Source organism: Pinus tabuliformis, chromosome 2_1 (assembly GCF_031772625.1).
Source record: "Pinus tabuliformis cultivar Carrire ecotype Pingquan chromosome 2_1, CPIR1, whole genome shotgun sequence".
Classification (NCBI taxonomy): domain Eukaryota; kingdom Viridiplantae; phylum Streptophyta; class Pinopsida; order Pinales; family Pinaceae; genus Pinus; species Pinus tabuliformis.
This window is the reverse complement of record NC_142299.1, coordinates 694,938,563-694,960,411: the sequence shown is the minus strand read 5'-3', so window position 1 is coordinate 694,960,411 and position 21,849 is coordinate 694,938,563.

Sequence of the window (21,849 nt, the reverse complement as noted above, 5' to 3'; positions counted from 1 at the left end):
CAAACAAATCCCATAACTACCGGCACTTTCGGCAACAGTCCTTGGAATGCGAACTGAGGTCTCACCCGAGGTAGTATGGGAGGGTGCTAGAACCAAGTTTCCACACCCTATGGATGTCTGGATGAGGTCTGGAATGGTCACAAACCAATCCTGCATGCTAGCGTCGCTCCGCGCACCTGTATGACCTCTGCGTAGGTCTGTACTGAGCATGACAAGGCGCTTCCCCGATCTGTTACCCTTTCGGTGTTTATTATTATAGATCTGACTTAATTTTGTGGGCCCAGTATTCTTATTTACTCATTTAACATTTATAACCCGTGCGCACAATTATAACTTGTAAAGCGATGCATAAACATATACCAGAAGCATAAACATACAGATCTATGAATAGATGCACAATATTTCAGAATCAATTTATCTTTTATTAACTTTCTGTTTCAGTACAATCCAATTCCACTCTGTGCACTAAGCTGTAGGGATCTGTGCACATAGCTGTGGACTCTACCAGGCCTCTGCACATGTAGCTGCAAAGCCTCTTCCTACTCCCACAACCCAAGACTTGGACTTATAGACTTAGAGTGAATATCGTATTCAAAAACCCATAATAATCCAGACCAAACTTAAAATTGAACTACCTTCTACCCTTAGAGCCTCGCTCTATTTATACATTCCCATGGTCTGCAGACCATGGGTAGGCCGACACATTCTAGATTAAATTACAATATTTTAGGGTAGACAACCCTATACTCTCGCTCTCCACGCCCGCATTTTGTGGGATCTTTACATTACATTGACCAAACTTAGACTCTAAGCCCAAAAACTCCGCTTATGGGGGGATCCACTACCCAACAGGCCCCCAACACAATCAACATGACTCGTCCCGAGTCACTCGGCTGGTGCAGTGATCTTTGCTTGGAGTCCATCCAACAACTTCTGCACTTCGCGGACGTCTACCACACATTCCTTCATTGTCTGCTGTATCAATTGTGCGCAACTCTCTGATGCATTGTTGTCATAGGAACCCTTTTGCCTTTGCGCATAGGTATCCTGCATCTGGGCCAGCGTCCCCTCAATCGTGGTGGTAACCGTGAATGCTTCCTCGAGCCAAGGTTAGATGCATTCTTTAAGCATTGCTTCTTTCTGACGCGCGACATCCACCTATGCCTTTAGAGCCTGGGCCTCCCTCATTTTGGCCAGTCGCTGAGTAAGGGCGATCGTTGGTGCGGTTCCCCGAACATTGTCATAGGCCTGTTGCAATTCCTGCACTTCTGTCTCCAACTGTTGTAGCGTTGGGTCCTCCTGTAGTGAAGTGAGCGTGAAGAGGGACTGGTCCAACAATCCTGTGCAATCCTGTACAACATGTTCTATCTCTTGCAACCCCGATTGAATGGCGTGGTGGTGCTACTCTCTGACTTCCGGGGGTGTAGAGGGCTGTGCCTTCAGTCGCAGCTCTGCGATCTGCAAGTTCAGCTCCAACTGGACCTTCACGGCCTCCTCCTGAGTCCTACAGACTCCAGCTACCAGTTGGTGAATTTTTTCCATGGTGGGGAGTGCCACCAGCATGGCCAACTCTGGAATGCTGCTACAGGCCTCCTCCACTACCTGTTCTAATCCCTAGTTTTAGGTGACTAGGTTGTCGCGCTGCAGGCTGAGCTGGTCTAATTTTACCTTCTACTCACTCAAGACTTGGAGAGCGCGACCCTCCCTAATGCAAAGCTTAGCAGTTACCCCATCCTGCAGCTGGTATAGGGTTTCTCTAGGAAGGGCGGCAAAATTCAACCCCTAGCCCCTCCTGTCACTCTTGAATTCTGCTAATATGGTGCCTTTTGGTAACACTATAGTGTTCGTTGTGCAGGCGCGCAGCATTTGTTCAGCTTCAGCTACACCTTCCGTGAGGTCCACGTCATCACTCCTGGGGATCGCATCTGTATTACCTACAACTGCACTCTGAGCACCCCCGACACAGTGGTCTGCTCTGTCATCAACTCCTCTAGAGCATCCTTAGTGATATCGTACACTTGTTCGCCACTGTCAAGAAGGGATCCCTCAGGGGTCTTCATTGTCTTTGTCTTCTTTCGTGCAGTTAGCTGTTCCTGGATGCACGGCCTCTTCAGTTGGGTCGATATTGTTGTACATTCCTCTACCTCATCCTCCCCCTGTATGTCCTGCTCAGTGGACATATCCTGACCTTCCTTAGCCTCTGCGATGGGTGTGATTATCAGTTCTACCATCTGTGCTATCGCTGCTGCCTCATCTATCTTCCACTACGCGGCTGCTTCCTATTCCTAGTGCTTTCTCTCTGCCAGCTTCATGATACGTAGCTCGATCTCCCTCTTTTGCTATTGTTCTGTGATCTTTTCCAATTCCACCAAGTCTAGAGCGTGCCACTCTAGAGACCATGCCGCCATTACCTCAAAAATTGCATCGTTCGTTGTAATGAATAGAAGCTTCACCAACGTTTGGGCTGGATCCTTTCACGCCCGGATATACAGATTATGCATATCTACCTTGAATTCTGCTGCACTTTGAAAATTGTTGTGTACTGTCAGGGACAAATGCGGCCTGCGGTTGATCCAAGTTCAGATGCTCGCCTCCATGAACGTCCAAAACACCTTGATCTTGCGAACTCTCGTCGCATCTTTCGTCACCCAGATCGAGTCGTACCTCGCGGCTACGGGTAGGTTCCTCACAATGGTGGGAAATTGGTTGTCCTTCAGTAGCTCTCCTGCGACCAAAAGGATTAAGAAGAGCAACCACATGTAGTGGAAGGTCTTACCCTACTCCTGGGCCTCTCGACAATTTGTCAAAAATTCATCGCAGAGAAATTGCGCCTAGTGGAACTAGACCCCCTCTGCACACTACTCTGCCAACGCAATCACAAATGCTAGTACCTCATCTACATGGAATTTCCTCATGAGCTTTCCAGCCAGTAGCTAGGTGGCGACGTGCACCCCTTTTTCCTTGATGCTTGCTATTACATACCCTCACTTCCTCTTCTTCAGCTTATATTTTGCCTTCATCTCTTCTGCGAGGGCCAAGTTGCCACTCTCTCCTGCTATGGCTGCAGGATTGTTTCCTTTTATGGGTAGTCGAGAAATCTGGTGAATTAAGTCAGCCATGATGGGAGTTGGCTCCTCTAGCTAGAGATACCCATAATGTACTAGACACAGTAGCTTCCAAATGATAAAGATCGTGATGGACGCATGGTGGTAGTGGGGTATCCACCGCAGATGTAGTAACCCGGCCTTCTCCACACCATGTAACAATTTCTACTGCAATAATTGCTCTGTGGATAGCTATGGGAACTTCTCACTATCTACGAAGTCCTAATCTTTGAATTTTATATTAGGTACCCATCCGAGTGACGGACCTTAAAACCTTAGTTCATCCAGGAGAAGAGGGCTTTCGAGAACACTCTTCGTGGCCTCCAGGTCCTTCGGTATCTTGGATGTCCCTTTCCATGGGGGGATGTAGGGGGTAAAGTTATTTTTGAAGGTACTTGGGAAACATTCTCTGCCTTATCATCCTGCGCTTCAATTTTTGGGATTAGGGATTGCAAATCTTCCTCCTCCTCTTCTGTTTCAACGGTGACAACTTTGACCTTCTCTATCATTGACAATTTACTAAAGCATGGGTTCCATGGTGATACCTGGACTGGCCCCATTGGTTGCTTGTTTTTCTGTGGTCGTGGCATGTGTGGGGACTTTGGAACCTCTGGTGCATCTGTTGCCTCTCCAGGCTCCTCCTGGGTCACCCAGGGCTTTGGGGTAACTTTCACAAATCGCACTCTAGTTCTTGCAGCCATCATTGTTTCTACATTGGATTGGTTCGGTCGCGTATGCATGGGTGGCAGGGTAGCTTGGCGCTCACTGCTTTGTACTAGCTTAAATCTCAAACAACCAAGTTTTGCCTCGAGGCTACCCCAAGGGATTTTATAGTAACGGTTGAATTCGAATTCGACCCTTCCCTCCATTTTTGAGTCGTTAATAACTTCTTAGTAGCAGATCAACCGAATATAGCTCTTAATTACTATCTTAAGGGCCCGCCGCCCGCTCCTTTCTGCCTTAAATTGGACCTCCTGTCATGAACAGTGACATCAATAGTCACCTCCCAGCCTACCCCAACAACAGCACAGCCCCGTATGCATGATCCCGATCCCTGTGACATACTGGCCCTCCGCGGAACCACCTTCTCGCGCAGCTCTCCTGCAGACTCGTTTATAGTCCCGTGGCTTCTTTTAATTTCTTGGAGCACTAAGACTATGCTTCCTATAGATAGTCAGGTGTTCACACCCCCGGTGCGAAGCTTCAGTTTGCCTGCTAACCCAGGCCATGGGCACCCTTCAAATACCCTTGAATCCGTTAGTGTGTCGCACTCATCTTTATATGGTACATTCCCCTATTTAGTAAGGTGTTGTCACAACCATGTTAGTAGGGTCACAACTCCTTCTAATGCAGTAGTAGGGCTGGCTAGACTGGGTCCCATCATGCTTAGTTTCTCATGGCCTGCTTTCATGGCTTCAGTGTCCAGTTCACTAATTTTTGTGTCTAATGTCATGCTTTTCTTCCTCAGTCGTGCCCAATATTCATCGAGTTTGTGAAGTTTCAATCTCCCTTTCTGAATGGCTTCCTCTAACTGCCTAATTCCTTTACCCAAGTCCTCACATATTCCCCCAACTGCAAGAGCTATGGTCTAGGTATTCTTTGCTGCTCTCCTGGTTTTCTCTCTTCTTGTCAGTGTTGTGGTCATTTCTGTGCTCTGGTTTTTGCTTATGGTCCTATAGGCCCATCAAACCGCTGGTACACGCAAGTCCCAGTCAGTTCGTCTCGCCCGGTGAACCCTGTTCATGACTGCACATAGCTTTGTGACAGCTCTAATGTGGAATGTTGGTCGCTCTTCCTATTGCCACGTCGAGTTTTGATTTTTGATCCTCATTCTAGGACATGCTTACATAGCACACGACTTCACCCATCGACCCAGGTGGGCACGTAGATTGTTTTGTCTTGGCTACCTAGCTCGCATTCGATGCTGGGAACTTCCAAACCATAAGCATATCTGTCTTCTACGTTCACGCCAGTTCCCCATAGTCTTTTGATGCATATTCCACCATCGTGTGGCTATTGCGTGCAACGCCCATTCCATCACCTTGTAATGTTGTTGTTCTGGTACTGCCCTTTCAAATTTGTCTAAGAATTCATCCACTCCTATTACCCCCTCATATGTTGGTAGTTCCCTTACTTTGGTCATCACACACTGCAGTGATTTAATCATCATGTTGCAACTCAGCATTGTTACCTCATGCAACCGATTCTGCTAGCGTTCTATCTCCTCATCTGAATCCGAAGTATAGGAACTATCGCATTCCCATGAGATTCTCCCATCTGTTGTCGGGTTCACTAGATCTTGGTCTTATGGCATTATCTGGTAAATGTAGTCCAGCTCATCATCATTGTCATCATCGCATACAGGTTTGGTCTAGTGCGCACCTTCAATCGGATCTAACAGAACTATTACGCAAAGGGATTTTTTCTCGAATATCATCTTCCTCTTCTTTAGATTGATGACTCCATTCATATTCGTCACCCAGTCTATTCCTAACAATGTGGGATAAGGATTGCTATCACCGACAATTTCTATTACTTCAAAATCCATATTTGTGCTCGTGCCTTCAATATCAACTGTCACTCCTTACAATCTTCCCATGGGCACAATCTTTTGTTGGTTCTCCATCCATAATTGAATAGGGGACCACTACAACGCGGGCCTATCCATGTGTTGCCAAGTCTGCTTAGGTAACATATTTGTGTCCAACCCCATGTCTAGGATAACCTGATCCATTTCATATTCACTAATCCGTGCCATCAATATCATCTCTCTGCCTGTGCATAATGTATGCTTTCCCAACTTCTGGACTATGTGGGGTTCACTCGATATCGTGTATCATGTGATCAACTCTTGTAATCCTTTAACTTCTTTATTATCATGCAACAGCTTCATGCAAGTGTCCAGAAAGGTGGTAAGCATCGAAGGATCCATCCCCAACTCTGGTTGGTCCTTAATAGTTGAGGTGGAGGCTTCTGTGAAGCTCTTCTTAGCTTCCATAAATGTCTCCTTTGCACGTTCCAAGTCAAGCTCAAGTTCCTTTGTAGGGGCCTTGCGAACCCCTGTATCTTCCTCGTGCTACTTCCCCTTCCCTTCCCCTGTGGTCGCACTACTTCTGAGCACCATGTTCACGTTGGGGTCTTCTTTGCGTGGTTCAGACCTCATCATTTGAATATTCTGTGTCGGATTAGGTTGAAGTACCCCTTTCTCGCGCATCTGCACGATCAACGTGGGACAATCTACTGCTTCATGATCAAATTGAGCACAGTATGAACAAGATAGTCTTGTCAGGTTGGTGCAATCATGAGTGTAGTGCCCCGATCCACCGCAATTGTAGTAGATTAACTATCCTTGGCCCCTTCCTGGCCCCATTCCTCCTCGTCCTCGACCTCGCCCTTGAAATCCACCGTGCGCCATCCCCGCGGCTGGGTCAAGGCCTCACGTTTCCATCTGCATTCTATATGCTGGGGTCCACTCCATCATTAACTCGTAGTTGTGACAAGTACACTCATCATGGCCCACCGATCTAGAAAAATTACAAAATAGTTGCTGGGGAATTTGTGTATACTTGTGCAACAAATGACAATTTTCCATCATGTGCTTTCCTCCCACCTGATAGATTGCACACTAGAGCACGGGTGCTGCACTTGGCCCTACCTCTACCTTTGGTATCAATGGAATTGGTCCCCCTCTTTCCAAATAGTTTGCGAATACGGGATAATGATACTTGTCGTGGCCCTGGCCTTTACATTTTATACACCATATTTATTCGCGCGCCTCTAGTCGCAGCGCCCTATCTTGCTTCAAAATCTAAATTTCCAAGCATATTTTCTGTAGCTGTGTGTGGATTTGTTGAACTCCCAACCCAGGATATTGTATCGGAGTGTCATGCAACCTCATCACCATCTCCAATGCTTTAGCTTGGGTTGAAAGCTTCTGTTGTGACAGCACCATCCTCAGGTGCAATGTCAGGGATGACACAAACCATGTGCAATTCTGCTCATTTAAGAGTGTCATATTAGCCTCACGGATTGTACTCTTCAGTCGCTGATCCAAATCCCAAGGGGGTCTCGTGTGGAAGCATTGCAATCTCCTTAAATCCGATGATTGATTGTGTCTCTGATTTCAACCGAATAAATTCTTTTTTCAACGCATCTTGGATCTCTACTATTCTTGCATTTGGGTGATCGCTAGAGTGCTTGATATACCATGCCAATGCACGATCCTGCAGTGTGCTCACTAATGTAGCCTTCTTGATGTTATCATCCATAACCCCTTGTTCTTCCCATATTGCCCTTGTTAGAGTCGGTATTGTCATCCCTCTGTCAGAGATCAAATCCTCTTGTTGCATTTCATGTTAGGTGTCCCGCCCAGTCATTTGCATTCCATTAGGTGCATAGATCATCTGATAGCAATGGCATTCCTCCAGTTTCCCTCATGTTATCTACCCGTTGGCTCATGTTTGTTCATTTAGAAACACACACAGTCTTATTTTTATCTTCAAAATTGCAAAAGTTGTCTTTAGGGTTACATGGTCAATTAGGTCTAGGGTTTCATTAGGGTTTCATAAAAAAATTTGTTAAAATGTCCAATAATTGCCAGCAGGCCATGAGGAGGTTGCAACATCAATAAATTTTATCATCAAGCATTTGAAAATGTGTTTTTCCTCAAAACTCTATTTTGAGGAAAAAACAGAGTATTTAGCATTTATTGTACAAAATCATGAAATTTTTTGTTTTCCTCATTGTAAATCCATTCATCTGCATCCTGGTTTCTTTCCTTAGCCTAGAAGCTCCAATACCCACAAAAACAAGCAAGCTCAGGTCATTAAACTCATCACAAAGTGAGAAAGCAGTGAAAAAGTTCAAGACAAAGTCAAATACAAAATATTATAAAAGTGGGTTTCATGAGCCAAAATTTCAAAAGCTCTTGGCTTATAAGCAATGCCTTCACTTGTAAAGCTCATTTGCAAGAGACAAGTAAGACAAAGTGATTTCGTTGAGCAAAAGGAAAAAATTGGGTGAAAATTGCTCCTGGTGACTGGCACGGTGCACTAGGTAGGAGGCGCAGTGCATTGGTGAGGCGTGGCACACTGGGCCTCAGAACATAGTGTGTTTTTGCACAGGCATGGTGCACTGGTGAGGCACAGTGCACTGGGCATGTTGTGCGGTGCATACAGCCAGGAAGTCCGAAAAACCTCCAAACTTGCTCCAATCACCCGAAATCACGTGGAACGGTCTTGATTCAAGTAGGTAGCATCTTCAAAGTTGTATTTCATCTAAGTTTGACGATGGTTTGATGGTGTGTTTTTTATGGTGCTTGTGAGAAGCAATCAAACCCTACTTTTTAAAAAAAAATTGCTACCTAGGGTTTGAAAACCTATTTTTCTACCAAGTTCATCATCCCTCCATTACTCCCCTATCCCATTTATCCCTGAATTTCATTGTTCCCTAAGTTCCCCAACCCCCCTAAATTCACTAATCCCTTATCCCAAGTTCCCTTTCCCAAAATCCTAATTGTAAAATCCCAAACCCTAACCCTATACAAAACACCCATAATATCCCATTTTTCCCTAGCTAACTCTGTCCCAACAGTCCCTAAATTCCCATTATTTTTCCCTCTCCTAACAGTCCCTTGTTTCACTGTTTTCCCTTGGTAGCAAAGGTCAAACAATCATCAAAGGCAGTCCGACACAGTTCCAGCACCTATTTTTCCAAGTCAATTTATCTGTCAGTAGTTATAGCATCTGATCCTTCAAATGATTATGAAGAAGAGACCCAAAGTGATTCACCCACGGAGGGACATGCACCCAGGAGGCCTCATAGAGGTGGCAGACATACCAGAGAAGAACCTACCACTCTTACCGAGTTGCAGGCCTGACCTCTTGCCCTCTTTTGCTTCCAGCATTAGTCATGTTATGAATTTTGTGAGAAGGTTGCTCATATTTAGTTTCATCGTGAGTTGGCCCGCTTATTTGTGTTGCATTTACATGGTGATCAAGCCACTCTTGCCGGTGTTACTTTCAAATTAACACCAGAAACCATTTCATTGGCAACCGGCATACCAAACATTGGAGAACCATGGAATAAGAGACAGAAGATTGACCAGCAACACTATGAACCATACATCAAACCTAGTTTTCTAAGGCAGCTTAAGGGAGTGTTTCCTTTTCGGTTTCTCAAGGATGAGTATGCTCCTTTAATGAAACTCATCATGAAGTATTTCCCTTGTGAGGGCCGGTTCTCCCACTTGTATGCTTATCACATCAGGTTGCTGATGCATTTCACTTGGGTGCGAATGATGAACATTCCTTATTTCATATTCCGAAACATAGAAAGGATGACCACTCTTGCGCAGCACAAGACCCCTCAGCAACAGTTTAACAGTCTTTATCATTTTGCTCTAATCAAAATTGTGGTCGTTCATCAGCTTGGTTTACAGGGAATCACGTGGGATGACTTCATCTCTCATGAGTTTTTCAGAGCTTCACAGGGACCTTTGGAAGTTGGGCATGAGACAGGTGGACCTTCTTATCAGCAGGGCCATGAGACCGCTAGTATGCTAGTGTTCATCTCCTATCAGAGAGGCACTAGACGGTTGTTTGTAGTAGTGAAGCGAGTGTTATCTCCACCTGGGGTGGAAGGGGCCTCGCTTCCTCCATCAGCACAGTAGGTTCAGGACTGAGGCAAGAGGCCTCTATAGGAGGAAGGACCATCAGGTGAGCGAGAGACTGATTTCATCCTCATTGAGGGTGATGATACTGACATGGGCCCACAAAGTGCAAACCTTAGACAGATCATCAAGGAGCAGCAGGCGAACATTGATTCCTTGTCCACCAACTTGGATAGAGCCCAGTGGACTATACAGTATTTGGAGCAGAGGAACAAGAAGCTTGAAGATCAGCAGGTGGTGATGGAGTTACAGAACATTTGGCAAAACCACCAAAGTGCCCGAAGGAGGAGGATAGAGTTCACTTCATTGGAGCAAGAGATCAATGCTGATCAAGAGTCATGGCTTGAAAGAGTCAATACCCACTTGGAGAGGAAGCTAGAGAAGGTAATAAATGAGAAAAACATGCTTTGAAATTTTTCATATCACTATTTTTCTAAAACTTGGTGTGCCAAGCAAGAATCAGGAATTTGAAAGCAAAGCTAAAGAGAGCATCAAAAAGGAAAAAAGAGGATGAAGGACTTCAAATCTTGGTTGAGGCTTCCTTGGCCCATCAAAGCACTTGATAGAGAAGACTCAACCCAAATTTCAAGAAATTTGGGGCAATTTTTCCATTTTTGTAAATTTTTGGCACGAAAAACAGAGTTTTTCTACCTATGTGTCGTGCCACGTGGCGCTCGCTTTTGCTAGAGGGATCTAAATCACAAAAACTTTGCATTTCTAGATTTTTCATGGAATGTTATGCTTGCCTACCTATGGCCAAGATTTGGGCAGGTTTTGAGCCCTCAAAAGGTCAAAAAACACTCAAACAATGACCTCATTGCCCTTATTTTGACACACAGGAAGCAGTGTTGGGAGAATGCACTTTTGGAGGGGAAAATGGAGGTCAAATTGAAAAAATCCACTTGGGTTGGAAAGTAGACAGGTAGAAGTTTCTAGAAAGCACACCTAGAGCTCATTTGGACATCGGGAAGGCCTCCAAAAGTGGGTACAAACATGCGCTACACATAGAGAATCAGGCGAGGCGCATAGGGGAAAATTTGCCAGTTTGACCAAGTTTTGCTTTGTTTTTCGCCCAGTTTCGCCTAGTTTGACTTTTTCACTTTCCTAATGGAAAATTTATGATGTAATTTGATGAATTATGATGTAAATATGATGGATTTTCACTTGTAGAGGTAGATTCATCAGTTTAGAGGTTGTTTCAAACTGAATGGATCAGTTTCCTTGTTATTAGAGGCATGCTGTTATGTTGCCTAGTTTCTAGTTCTCAGTTTAGAATCTGTTGGATCAGCTCCTAAAATCATGTGCTCGACCCCTAGAGGCAAGGATGAGCTATGTTTTTCTATATTATGTTGTTTTTCAGTCATTAGCATGGTTGGACTCTTGAGAAAGCCTTGAGCTTCATTATACATTCACTTTCAGTATTTTGGTTAAGGAATTGAGACGAGGATTTGTAGCACTCTTTGGGATTCATGTGGAAATTTGTATTGGTACAGTGCTTCTCTTTGTAATTGTGAATTTTTTTTATGTATGCCATCATCTATCTAATTTCTTCTGAACTAAACAAACAAGAGTGTAAGTAGAATTCATTGAAAATGCAATGCTCTACCTGAAGTTTGCTTTAGTTGTTTGATGTTTTCAGCTGTTTGGGGAGGATTCATGATTTCCCTTGCCCTCTTCAACACCTCACCTGTCTTTTCCCTCCATCTCGTTAAAATTTAAGTGCCAAAATGATCACCTACCTTGCCCCATCGAGATCTCTGCAAAACTGAGCCTCAATCCCCCACCCCAAAATTTGCCTTTCCCTTGATTCCAACAAAACCCCCCAAAAAATTAAATTAAAGCCTTGTATTTCATACCTAGCCTAAAATCAATTTTTATTTTTGTCATCTCAAGCCCATTGATTATATTTTCTTGATATTGACCCGGAGAGAGCCCTCTCTTGTCCTCGTAGGGCTAGCTCCGAGGCTTAACATGGTTTGATGTTGGTCCTGGATCCTACCTTTTCAGCCTGAGGTAAATCTAGGCCCTAATAGCCCTTACCATGAACCAGAACTAATCTGGGTCCTCATTTCCTACTCCTCTAAATACGGGTAACTTGATCGCGCTTGCCATGCTGAACTGTGGGGGTGGTGGAGTTGGGGTGGGTGAAGATGGGGGTGATGTAGGTGAAGTGGGTGATGGTGTGGATGGGGGTGGTAACTATGGAATGCACTGCTTTATCAACCGAACTGTACTTCTCAGGGAGAACCGAGTGAGCTCCTCCTCACTTTCTCATGAAGGTGAAATCAAGGGACTATTCCCTAATCCCTTGCTACCTTTGTAGATCTTTCCGCTCCACGTTGTCACAAACATCAATGTATTTGCATAACCCTCTTTTCACATAACAACATCTTAATCCATGTATTCAAGGATTTAATGTACTTACCTGGCTGTCCTATAAGAAACCGTCATTTCACTTCACTGTAGCTCATGGTTATGTCTATCACGAATTTAGTGATGAATCCCCTATTATCTGATCGAGCCAATGGTCCACAGCCCACGTAATCTCATCTTCTGATGCCTCTAGTTTGCGCACTAACTCCAGAGTCCACACTATCGGTTGATTGAGCTTGTATCTTCCCTGGCTATCAACTAGCATCACGATCCACTCGTACAGTTCAGAAGAGAAGGATGCGAATAACATCTCATGGATTTCCATATATACGTATCGATCCAGCCACCTTTTCTCAGATATCTGCAGAGTTTTTTTTCTTGTACCACAAATTAGTGGAGCTTCTGATCTAACCACTCTTTAATTTCCTTCTTTGTAGGGTTCCAGTGTTCCAACATCAGAAATCCCTTAGGCAGATCCTGATCCTGACAATGGAACATTTGTTGGCTTGTTGGGGCCTGACCTAGGTTCAGAAGAGTTTTAGCCAAACAAATCCCAAAACTACTGGCCCTTTCGGCAACAGTCTGTGAAGCGCGGACTAAGGTCTCACTCGAGGTAGTATGGGAGGGTGATAGAACCAGGTTTCCACACCCTAGGGACGTCTAGATGAGGTTTGGAACAATCGCGAACCAATCCTACATGCTAGTGCCACTCCGCACAACTGCCTAACCTCTGCGTAGCTCTGTATTGAGAACAACAAGGCGCTACCTCAATCCATAACCCTTTCGATGTTTATTATTATAGATCTAACTTAATTTTTTGACCCAGTATTCTTATTTACTCATTTAACATTTATAACCCATGTGCACAATTATAAACTGCAAAGAGATGCATAAACATATACCAGAAGCATAAACATACATATTTGTGAATAGATGCACAATATTTTAGGATCAACTTAGCTTTTATTAACTTTTTGTTCCAATACAATCTAATTCCACCCTGTGCACTCAGTTGTTGGGGCCCGTGCACACAGCTACGGACTCTACCAAGCCTCTGTGCACACAGCTACAGAGCCTCTTCCTACTCCCACAACCCAAGACTTGAACTTATAGACTCAGAGTGAATATTGTATTCAAAAGCCCATAATAATCCATACCAAACTCAAAACTGAAATGCCTTCTACCCTTAGAGCCTCGCTCTATTTATACATTCCCATGGTTCGCGGACCATGGGTAGGCCGACACATTCTAGATTAAATTACAATATTTTAGGGTAGACAACCCTAGACTCTCGTGCTACGTGCCTGCATTTTGCGGGATATTTACATTACATTGACCAAACTCGAGCTCTAAGCCCCAAACCTCCTCTGATGGGGGGATCCACTGCCCAACAAGGTACTACAGGAGGATTCATTGTAGTTATCGATTTGTATGTGTATTTTCCTTACTAGATTTGGGATGCATGGTATTGAATGTGGTTATTTTGTTGTTGTGGCATGGGTTGTTTGTGGTGTAACATTATTTTTAGCCTAGCCTTTCCATTTATAGATAATCATGGTGTGATGGGGCTTTCATTTTTTGGTTGAGCTAGATTACCGAATGGATTAAAAGCTAAGTGGTATAGATTTCTGAATGATAGAGAACATGACCTAGTGGTCCCTAAACTAGACTATGGATCTCGCTAAATCCACTGGCCTAGTGGCCCCTGAGCCAGACTATGGGTTGTGGTAAATCCAATATTGTGTTACGATGGGCCTAGGAATCCTTGCTTATGAATGGAAGGATATACGGTAAAACCAAGTGGTGGTTTGCTCTCCCCTGGGCCTATTAATCGCAGTTGAGATATGCGGTAAATCCTGGAGAGTGGGTCTCGATTTAGGGCCTAGTGATCCAATTTGGATTGCAGTAATGCATGAGGGACTAGGAGACAGAAAAATTCCTCACAGTGTAGGTGGAGAAATCAGGTCGCATCCATGCTTGTTGGCCTAATGATCAGGTGGAGATGATGGTAAAAGTTGTTATGATGTGTTCATTGTGTTTGCCTAGTGATCCAGGATGGATTAGAGTAAATCTTGGTTTTTATTGATGAAGGTGAGGTGGTTTAGCCTCGGTATGCCCTAGTTGGTTCTTTTGGTTTGAGTCCCACATTCATGCTTGGAATATGGCACAAGGGTGAATTGCTGAAAAAATATTTCGCTGAGGTATTCTATGGTTGGGTGGAACATGGAAGTCCCATCCTGGGTTTTGCTTTTGCATTATTAATGAAAACTTATTTATCCTTGTATTTCTACGAGCATTTTGATGGATTATATGTGGTTTATATGACTATACTTTCATGAGTATTTCTATTGTTATTGTACTGGTTATATGCGGGTTTTATGACAACAATTATGTATGTCTCTCAGTATGTTTTTACTTGTAAATGAATGGATAATGTTTCAATTTCCTAATATATGATAATGCAACAAATGACATGAGGTAAAAATGGTTCATAGAAACTCTCAGATAAGTATGAGATCCCTACACTTAATTCTGTTGTTTACACTTGTAGGTTACATGTTGATGACATGTTTGATGATTTCCTATCATGGCTAGTAGGGGTCTTATTAAGGTCTTTTTTACCTTATTGCTTTTGCATCAGTGTTTCCCTGTTCTTTGACTGATCTTAAGATATCATTCCATTATGGGAAGTGACCTGGGCTCTGTGCCTGAAAGCATGGCTCAAATGCTAGGGACACAGGCACAACACTGGAAAATTTGGTATCTAGATGCTGACAGGAAAGCCCGTGAGAGAAAATTTTGGTTTTTGGATGTTGTCATGCCTATAGAAATAGAGAGACTAAGGTCTAAGATGTCAAGAATAGCAGTGGCACCTGTTATGCCCCTATACCTATAGGTTTCATATATCATGATTGACTTGATGAGATATGTAATATGTTCATACCTTTACTTGTTGCAAAGGTTTTCCATATTTGTGAAAAAATTGAAAAGCTTAAAAAATGTAAAAGAGGGTATGCCCTAAAAGAAAAATCAAAGGGTGAAAAGAATAAAAAGATGGTCAAAAAAGGAACGAAAATGAACCCCACCAAAAAGAAAAGACCAGGAAAGTGTGCAAGTCTAAATGCAACTACTTTTTCGCTTTTGTATAATAAACAATTGTTTGCATCTTGTCACTTATGCCACAATTCATGAATAGTCAAACAGTTTAAACTTGGCTAGTTCATATTTCAATTTCATGTTATAGAAATAGAGAATAAAAATCTGACCAAACAGTGTAAACTTGGCAGATAAGTAGATTGGTAGAGTGAAAAAAGGAGCTCAACAGTTTAATCTGAGCCCTTGGATGTAATAAGAGTAGACTTAGATAGGCATTACCATGTAAAAATAAATAAATTTTGATAAGTGTTTTCCAATCTAAGTTCACCCTAATAAAGAAGTAAAAATGCTAGGTTAAGTAGGTAGGGTAAGTAGATGATGGTTGCAGAATAATATGTGGTGAATGATAAGTTTAAATGTGTGAATATTTTACTTTCGTCACAAGGCATATGGCATGTAGCACATGGAAGAAATATCAAGCAAACAAACTCAGAATAATTAACTTCCCTACTCATTTCCCCTAACTTTTCACTAACTTTCCCCTAAGTGCCAAGGTATTTATCAAATTAGAGGGGCTCAGAGCATTTCTCTAACTTCTGGAGGGACCGGACCCTTAGCCCAATAATTTATAATGCCTAAGTACTTAAGCCCATTCATCAAAGATCACACCCCTTCATAAATCATTCATTCCTTTGATAAAGTTTTTTCCTAAGTAAAATCCTATTTTACTTAGGGAAATTAAAACATTTTCCATAAAAAACCCTCATTTCTCACTTAGCCTAAGTTTTAATATATACATGAAAATGTTTAGACTTAGCACTTACTTCACTTGGTCATATTAACTTCTAATTGATATTAATATATATATCCCCTATAAAAATCTACCTATTCCCGTATTACTATAAATATGAAAAACCCAAAAATATTAATATCCCACCCCTTCGATTAAAATATAACCATAATACATTTGTAAATTGGATTAATTAGTTAATTCGTAACTAATTAAGAATCCCGACTCCAAACCACATTAAAAAAGGATTAATTAACTCCTATGGTTAATTAATAACTTTCATGGCCAATCCCGCTGCTCCCGATATGATTAAAAAACTCTTAATTATATCGGGCCCCACCTTCATTAAACCCCAGTCACCTTACCTCCCCGATAGTCCTCCCATCAAGCCTCAAGATCCGACGATTGTCATGTATATCGCAGAACCCTCCACAACTGAACGTTAGCGTGCGATCGCGAAGTGGTTTTGTGAATAGTGCCCTCGCCACACATCACCCATCCTATGGTATCACGCAGATGAGCCCAAATACCACCTCCCATCCATAAGCGATGCAATAAAAATCGCTTACCGCCTTCCACTAAATGACAAAACATCAAATCCTCCCGCTGACACCACCCATCCAAAACCCAAAACCCGCCAAATTCTTGACTTTGTATAAAAAACAAAAGAAATCATTTCGTCATTCTATTATGTGAACCTGTATATCCAAGCAAACTTAACAGCGAGGTCAACCAGCTTGTGCTCCTAGCCACCAACCAACTTCAAACATTGCAGTCGACGCCGCCCAGAGCCATCCATTCACACCCAGTTTACCTGCATTCTATTGCTCATCCCTAAAATAAGGTATTTACCAATTTCCCATCAAGAAACCCTCTGAATACTTGCTTTCACTACAAAATTAATTGAAAATAATCCCAATTCACCATAATTCAGTCACTCTACTTGAAATTCAAGTTCCCAGACCTGCTATTCCATCATTTTCACTTGAAAAACCTCAGTTTCCTTTCTGAATCCACAAGAAATAGTATGGAAACTCTGGTAGCCCTAAATATTGCACCCATTACCACCCCTCATTGGGATTTAGACTATCTACCTCTGGCAGATAAGGATTTTCAAATAAAAGACCTAATCACTAATAAAGGCCATCTGAAATTTTTTTGCCAATGCCGAGATAACCACTTGAATGGCTATGATGCCATAAGACTGTGGGAATCCAACCTCCCAATGTACTTTATTCCCTCTGTGCATGTTTTCCCTGACATAATCCATTAGTGCCATGCAAATTACAACCCATACCTCAAAGCAGTGATGTCTCCCAACCAAATAGTTCTCTTTACAATAACTGCAGACTCAATCAATGAGATGCTGCAATTTCATCCTAGTCAAGCCCTCACCCCCATTTCCCTTGGAAATTTACTTGAGAAATCAACTAAATTATCCCAACCTAAACTCAATTTCCTCTGCCAAACTTTCATATTAAAATAGCATCAACCTAAAGATCCCCCTCCTTATATGTCAGTTCTCTTCATAGATACAGGAAAAATCATAGTTGATATGATATCTGCAATCATGGGATTCAACAGTAGTGAGTATGTAGATGAATTGACCCTAGTGTTGATGTCTATCTTTACTCCTGGACAACCCCCTACTGTCAAGTACAATTATGCTTCATTCATTGCTGAGAAAATCCATGACCAGTTCATGAGACTGGAGAATGAAAAGGTTTTCAAGTATTCCACCTTCATATATCACCTCATCCTCTACTATCAATCTGACAAATTCCCATTTTCTGTCAAGAAACTTGATACAAAGGGTAATCCAAGGTTTGTCATCTTTTGGACTTCTATCTTCCATGAATCTTTTGCTTGCCCTTATTCATATAGTGAGTTCATTGATCAGTTTGTCCACCCAGTGACCACCTTGCTGACAGGAAATCCTCCTCCTAGGATTAATGATGAAATCAAAAGGATCCTTCAGCTATCAAAACAGTACAGAGTAGGTGACTGGTACTTGTACCAGAATCACACAGAAATCAGGGTATATGGGTGTGAGCTTCCCCCATTCAAGCTACCTAAATATGTTCTAATGAGGTTGTTTGCATTGGAGTATTATAGAAAGATGATAAACTCAGATTTGATTCATTTTACTAAGGCTAAGAAGAAAGCACAACTGAGCATCAAGGATCACTTAGGCCCATTTGTCTGCAACAATAAGGAAGCAGGGAAAGCAGCATAACAAATCCTAGAAGACTACATGAAATTAAACAAAAGTTTTAGTTGGACTCCATATGACCCCCATAGTCTCATCTGTGATAGAAGAATGAAAATAGACTATCACCATATTTTAATCATAGAATTCTAGATATTGAGCAATATGTTAACATGGATGAATGGAGGGAAGGGACCCTAGTAGAAATGGATAGTGATCAGATCAATGTAGAAAATGTAATGAAAGATTTGGGAAAGACACTTGACTTGGATTATTTTGGACAAGTGCAATTTGAGACTTCTCAGAAGCCAACATCAGGGACTAGTGCCTCAACAGTTGATACCTCACAAAGGCACTCATAGGAGACCAGTGCACCACTTGCAGAGACATCACAAGGAAGAGAAAAAGAGACCAGCACTCCAGCAACAAAATAATCAACCATCTTAAAGCAGCCTCAAACATCTCAACATCAAGTTACACATGCCCAACCAACTCAAGTCAACATGGGAGAGCCCCCAATTTTGCAGACTCCTCTAAATGAGGAAAAGAGCTTAAAGATAGATAGAGAAGTAGCTACCCCTGCCAGTGGTCCATCAGATAAGCTTAGTGCTAAGAGGCACCGGCTAAACCCCAATTTGGAGGAAATTTTTTTTGAAGAAACTACAGAGAGTCAAAGAAAAGAAGGTGCAGACAATCAACATACTTTCCCAGCAGGTGGAACACCTTCTATCTCACAAAGACAGAAGCTGGAGAGACAACAAAGTGCTGAAGTATAATCCTTCAGGCCTTCAGGTAATAAGAACATACACATTAAAGAGAAGTTCAAAGAAATAAAAGCCAGAAATGAAGCACTAAGGGTCCAGGTCTACAATCAGTATTTGAAGATGGCTCCCACCAATCAGAATAGGTTGATGTCAGCCTATGACATCAAGGAAGGCAAGACGCAGATGAGCTTTTTCAAGCCCAAAGTACAATAGCCTCAATCAACTGCATATTTCATCAAAATTGATTTTGAGGTTATAGACAAGGACATTCACCCCCTAGATCAGATTGAATTACATAAATAGATAGGGGAGATGGTGTATTCCACCTTGAAAAGCAAAGCTATGATGGCCTAAAGATTGGAAAATTCATTAAATAACACAACTACTCAACTACAACTAGAAAGAGCCTCCTCACAGGCCAAAGACAATAGAATCAAATCACTTGAGGAGTTTTTTATTGGATTGGGACATAACCCAAAGGATGTAAAAGCTGCAGAGGCCTTGATAAAGAAGAAATATGAAGACATAGCTGCCTTGAGAAAGCAGTTAAAGTTACCTCCGTCAAGGCATCCACAAACTACTGAAGTCATTCAAAAGAAGTCTGAAGAAGAGCTTATGGACATAGTCCTCAAGCTAAATGAACAATTTAAGGAAACTGAGCACAAATTGGAGAAATCAATCAAAAGCAAGCAGGGAGAGTCAGCCTCCCAGCCTCATAATGTGATACCAGTGGTCTCCACGACAGTCCCTTCAACACTTGAAACAGCTCTAGCACAAAATGTCCCTTTGGTCACAGCAGAAGCAATTACAGGTACAAGAATAGGAACAACACAGGCAAGAAATTCAAGTCTAAGTATTGAAGAGTTAATCAAATCAATGGAGGAAATGAGACTACAAGTTTCTGAACTCCAAAAGATAAAGGAAAAAATTGTCACTTTAGAGCAGAAATATTATGTTTCAAAGATTAATTTTGCTGAAGAGGTGAGGAAGAATAAAGGCTTTGCTCAGCAGGTGAAAACACTGGAGAAGGACCTCACCTTTGAAAAGCCCTTAATAGACATTAGGAAGATTCTTTGGACCAACATCACTCGGTCAATAAATGATGCTTGGTCATCCATACAAATTATTTTTGAACAGATTGACTTGGTGAAAGTGGATCTTCAAGAGATTTAGAAAACTAAGGAAGAACTAGGGGAGAAGCCTAAGGAAGCTATCACACTAATAAATTTTTTGAACAGCAAAAATAAGTACCAGCTAGAAGCGCTGAACATTGAGGATAGAACTAGGAATATCCTAGAAATCAAGAAGGTATTGACCAAAAGGTCTTTGATGCAAAATTTGGAAAGGAAATGCTAGAACATGCAAGAGGACATTGATGATTTTATGGGAAAACTTGGCATTTTACAGAGCAAAGTACTTCCCAGTCCTATAGTGATTAATGATAAATTGATGAGGCATGAAGATTATGTCAAAAAATTGGGTCAGTATGCAAATAACTAGGCCAGTTCATCAGCTAGGGCATCTACACCCAAGGCACTACCTACAGGCAGAGTTCTCTATGACATTCTAGAGAACCTTTTCTATGTTGAACATGAAATAAAACATTTTTTTCCAGTGCAGCCTAATTTTGTAAAATACACAGAGGATGATGAGATATTTAGGAAGCTACAAAGGACCAGAATACCAAAGGAAGATTGGTGGATAGATATGACAGAAATTTTATAATTTACCTTGTCAAAAAAGTAAGTTTTCAGTACTTACCATAGTCAATTTTGGTAAAAGAAGGTGAATAAGGATAAAGCAGGTAAAGAGTATTAGAACAGGTCAAAGAGTATTAGTAAGAAGATAAAAAGAAAATAGCCAGCATAGATTTATGAAGAAGACAACAAGATGCTCCATCATAGGGCCTACCTCCAGCTCATTCAGAAAAATAGGGACATCAAACCATCAGTTCACCTTTAGCTTCTATCTTCAAGACCATCTGTCTCTACTTTTATGTAAAATGTAGTTAGTCATCGTAGATGATATCTCTCTCGGTTATGAGATATTTTATTGTAAATTTTTATATAAATACTCCCTCATTCGGATTACTTAGTGTGGATTCTTAGACATTTCTGTAGACTTATTATTTTGGAATAAAGTGTTGTTGAACAACTCTTGTATGGCTGGCTGGATGAAGAAATAAATCAAAGGACTTTTACATGATTCATGTGTCAAACATTGGAAAAATAAGTATTCTATATCTCATGTGTTTTATTGTTTCCTCGTTTAATATTTCACTTGTGTTTCATATCTGAATAATAAACGACAAAGTATATTTCAAAAAGTGCTTTACTGCATTCTGTCTTTAAAATCATTTTTATTCTAAATGTTTTCTTCTAAACTATCATAGGCAGGGAATTCTTAACTGCTCCTTACTTCTTAGTTTATCATTGAGGTCATTTAATAAGAAATTCTTAATTACTTTTTATTAGTGATCACGCACTTTCCCTCCTCTTAAAATTTGTTGAAGGATTCTTAACTTCCCTTCTTCCCTTTTGAGACCATATCACCCTTTCAAGTTACCATTTATCCCCTGTTTAGCTATCTTGCCCTATGAAGTCCTCCTTTGTTGAATCATTTAAATCTAGTTTAGCCATCTTTAGTTGACTCCATAGCCCAATGGCCTGAAATACTCAATTCTATCCATCTGCTCCTGAATTCCACCACCAATCAAAATCAAAACCCCCAAGCTTTCATAACTAGCCTAATATCTAATAGACAAAGCTAAATCTTAAAGAGAGAGCCCTCTCTGAGTACAAATTGGCTATATTCTATACTTAAAAGTTGGTTTGTGGTTACCT